General features: G+C 36.7%; 1 pseudogene; it reads right to left on the reverse strand.

Annotated features, from left to right (window-relative positions):
* Positions 1–989: 989 nt before the first annotated feature.
* Positions 990–3,825, reverse strand: LOC149237703 (U-box domain-containing protein 13 pseudogene; annotated as a pseudogene).
* Positions 3,826–4,924: the final 1,099 nt, after the last annotated feature.

The raw sequence follows: 4,924 nt of genomic DNA on the forward strand, positions 1-4,924 counted from the left end.
AGCCAACTCCTCATGTAGGAGTAATTACATTATTTTAACAAAAATCTCCACCATAAATCCGACAGTGAGACCACTAAATGGATTTTTAGAACATATGGGATATCTACAATATTGCCACAATAGGTCATTCAATGACCGCAACATGTATTTCCACTTCCACCATCAATGATACGAGCTTCAATGGCACTTATGTTAGTCCTGATAACGACAACTCGATTCCCTCTCATGATGATCTGCAGAATGTTGTAGGACATTAGGAACAAGGAAATTTTATAGAGGCCACTCTCAATGCAAATCCAACTTCACTGCAATATGGGTTTGAACCTCTTTCACTTCCCTGTAATCTCAATTTTCCACCTTCCATAGCCTGGGGCATTGCAACTGAATTGTAATTCACTTCATACCCTTAGCAACAAACTGTGACACACCCAAATTTTATTAACTTTCAGTCATAATTGCCTAATGCCAGAGGAAGAATGAGAGTGAATGATGGATTGATTAGGGAGGGGAGCATAAGCACATTTGAACCACCAAAGGAATTATACAGGGTTTGTATGTTGATTCAATGGGCATTGTGAGTAAAGGAAATGGTGTCATTGCAAATGACCTCTCCATTGAATGATCGATCAAACCCAGCAGTGATCGAGGAGTCTAAACGAAAGAGAGCAAGTGTCTATCTTTTTAACGAAGCAAAATCCTACTTTGCCAAAAGGATGTCGTGCTTCAACAATTTTATCCACACCACATAGCCTTCACATATAACAAAAGAATATTACTCTCCACACATTCCTACATCCTCATCTCACAACCACTTGGAGTATTTCACCTTATGGCTATGACACAAGTTTCAATTTTCTAATAAATATACAATAAAACCACAAGGAGATGATCTTTGACCACCATACCAAAAAGGAATGCACGAATGAGCCAACCAATGCTTGATTTCTTGTCTATTCCAAATATTGTAATCAACTACTTGGAGCTTGCTCTCATCTGTTGATGTGCTCTAATAATGAAGCAACCTTGCGCTTAGCTCTTGCTGTGCCATTCTGGACCAAATCTAACAAGGGTTCATAAGCTCCAAGTTCTCGGGCTGCAACAAGATGTTGTGGATCACTTGTACATAATGCAAGCAAAACAAAAGCTACATTTTCCCGGTTTTGAGGTGATCCAACTCTAATTAATTCTACCAATATTGGGATTGCATCAGCATTGCCGATAGTTATTTTCCCCTCTTGATGACTTGCAAGAATTTCCAGTATAGCAAGCGCTTCATCAACCATCCCTGCACTAGGATTTACCAGCAAATGCATCAATGGGGACACAACACCAACTCTCACAACCCTTTCCTTGTTACCTTGATAGATTGATAAATTGATAAATTGAAGAGTGTTGTGGCAACATCTTTCTTGCCTCTCTGGCTCCCCTCACAAAGCAAGCCAACCAAAGCGCACCAGATGCACCAATGGTTATCTTGTTCTCATCAACAACTAACAAACTAAACAGAGTTGTAGCAGCATTTTCTCTTGCTTCAATGCTACCAACCTTGAGAACCTCAACAATAGGAGGAATTTCCCTAGCCATAACTATTGCACCCTTGTTGTTTTCATAAATGGAAAGGTTAAGAAGAGTTGTCATAGCATGCTCTTATGTTCTAGCATCTGGTGTGGACAACATATTAACTAACAAAGGAATGGCCCCAACCTTTGCAATACAAATATTGTTATCTGTATCCATTTTGGCTAGAAGACGTAGCTCACCAGCTACTGCTCTTTGGTCTTCAGGATTCCCACTCGACAACTTTTGCAAAAGAACATCCACAGTTGCTCGGTCACCTGAGTTATCAAGCATAGATCCACATGCCTTTCCATATCTGCTACAACATGATCTCTTTGGTAGTTCAACCACATTAGTTTCACATCACTGTGCAATTAGACTTTGACATAGGTGTCAAAACTACGTGCGGCAACATGTGCTGTGTTTTTGGACAAGTTCTATGTATGGAATCTATCCATTTCTACTATGTTTTGTTTACAATTTTTATTGTGATACTTGGCCTTTAATATTTTACACAACATGGGATGGTGTTAAAGATGACCTTAGCGCTATAAATTGGCTCTCTTCTTCTCTTCATGTGAAAATCAGTGGCCTGCATTATTACCTTTATCTAAAAAACCAAGTAGACCAATGTGCATTTCTTTTCTTTAATTTTTATGTACGCACTATGTCTTTAAGACTTTCTTTTAAATGGATTTTAGTCAAAATTCAGTTATCTTTCTTTTCCATTTGATAGCAAATTTGACCAAGTATATTCCTAAAAAAATATGAATAAAAATAAGTTAGTCACTAAATAGAAAATAAAAACATAAAATATTTAGATTTTATCTTTTACTTTAGTTTTTTTAAGAAATTCATTGGGACATGATTTTTGCATTAATCCACAAATTAGAGTAGCTACTATATGACATCAATTATAATAAGCGTCTAAATATAATTAGGGTAGCCATATAAATTATATAACATCAATCATCATCAAAACACTTGTTTTATTATACTTTTCAAGTTGCTAAAATTAAAGAAACCTATTATAACTTATTTAAAGTAATCATAGATATTAATAACTAGTACAAGCACATTAATAAATGTAGTTGATATACCAATAAACTTATATTTTGTTATTGTTAATTATAATAAAAATGTTTTAATTTAATAATTTATTACCATTAATCATAATTATTCAAATTATTATATAATGTACCAAATTAAAATATCTTTTAAAAAAATGATATTGGTTGAAAAAAAAATACAATATTTATTATAATATTTTTTTAAAATGCAATGTCCATCACCATACGATTTCACTTTGAAAACATCTACATGCAACGAGGAGCATTGATTACCTTTGCTTTGAAAATAAATTTGATTTTTACTTATATTCATAGTTTATTACAATTAATATTAATTATTAATATATATAATATAATTAATATAATATTATATTAAGATTAATATTAATTATACTTACTTTTATATATTATTGTGTTATATTAATTATTATTATTTATAATTATGTTTTAATTTTTTTAATTTTATAATTTATTGCCATTAATCATAATTATTCAAATTATGTAAAGTAGAAACTTAAAATATCTTTGAAAAAAAGGTGATATTTGTTGAGAAAAGAATATACAATATTTATTATAATCTTTTTTAAATGCAGATTTCAGTGTGAAAACATTTGCATGCAGCGAGGAGCTTTGATTATCTTTGCTTTGAAAATAAAATTTACTTTTACTTATATTCTTAATTTATTACAATTATAATTAATATTAATTATTAATATATATAATATTAATTAATGTAATATTATATTTTTTTTTTCTTGTTAAAACTAATCTATTATTTACAGTAGCAAGAAAAACAGGTACATTTACAATATCATTTTACCAGAGGCCAATTGTGGCATTTTGGAATAGGAGTGACCAAAAAGAACCGCCCTCGCAGCGGCACCACAGCTGAGAGAAACAACCCTCGCAGGGGTGCCATACCAAAAAAGAACAGCCCTCGCAGGGGCACCACAGCTGAGAGAAACAACCCTCACAGGGGCGCCATACCAAAAAAGAACAACCTTCGCAGGGGTGCCAAACCAAAGTTAAACAGCCCTCGCAGGGGCGCCAGACCAAAACAATTCATCCCTCGCCGGGGCACCAGTAGAATTTCAGCATTATCCCTCTCGGGTGGAATAGACATAACATGAGCAAATTCTGAGCGAACATAACATAAACAGAAAAGCCAAAACAAGACCTGAGTAGCGATGGAGGTCATGATTCCGAACAGATGGGCGACTATTCGTCCGGCTCCTCCTCGACCACCCTACACCATCCATACTTTTCAATTTCCTCTGTAGTGGGAAAGTAGTCCATGTTGACATTGTCCCCTTTGCTAGTCGACACCTCCTGAGCCTGGGGAAGATTAGATGCGTTCTCTGGAGCGTCCGTTGGCTTCTCCATGACGTCCTCTGAGCTACCACCAGGTTGCTTCCCCTTACTGAAATGAACATCGCCACCATCCGGAGAGTTTTCAAGGAAGAGAACTGATACATGGGCACTGATTCGGGGTTTATTCAATGAGCTGCTAAAGTTGAAAATGGCAGAACCGAAGGCAGGCGTGGGAGCCGGGTCAGAATCAGGGGCGCTTGAGTCCAGAAATTGGCTAGTTTGAAGGGGGTTGGCCTCAGAGATTCGATGACAATGGCAATGGCAGCAGTGGGGTTGGGATGCTTCAACTGGAGGACGCGAAGACCCACCCCGGGCAGAACCTCGACGGCTGAGCAATCGCTGTCGAGGCCTTACCATGTTTGCAGAAACACCAGGGGTATGGAGCAACGCGAAATAGAGAAACCGTTCAGCCTTAAGACTGCCCCCAACAGTCGGGGAAACGGCTTTGACAGCAAGAGCAATTGCTTGAAGAGACATAAACCAGGCAAGAGCCTGAACATCAAGAACCATGAACTGAGCGTGAACCAGCGCATGGAGAGCCGACCCACCACCTCTTTTAACCTCCCCGTCGCCACCTCGAATCCCGTCCGCCATTACTGCTTGCTCCATTCGAACCAGTGAGCCGGACAGAGCATTGAATTGCTTCTGCAGAACTCTCATTCTTTTATTCCTTGGCGGCCATCGATATTTCAGCCCGCATGCCTGATCCTTGAGGCAGCACATGGCCTGCATGTGTCCCTCCTTAAGCACGCGTCCCGTCCGTCTTGTCACCTGCATCCGGGGTAATGTAATATTATATTAAGATTAATATTAATTATAATTACTTTTATATATTATTGTGTTATATTAATTATAATTATTTATAATTATAGTAATTAAGTAATTAGTTATTAGAAATAAATAAATAAATTGATTATTATTTATAA

The sequence above is a fragment of the Pinus tabuliformis genome, chromosome 8 (genome assembly GCF_031772625.1).
Source record: "Pinus tabuliformis cultivar Carrire ecotype Pingquan chromosome 8, CPIR1, whole genome shotgun sequence".
Taxonomy (NCBI): domain Eukaryota; kingdom Viridiplantae; phylum Streptophyta; class Pinopsida; order Pinales; family Pinaceae; genus Pinus; species Pinus tabuliformis.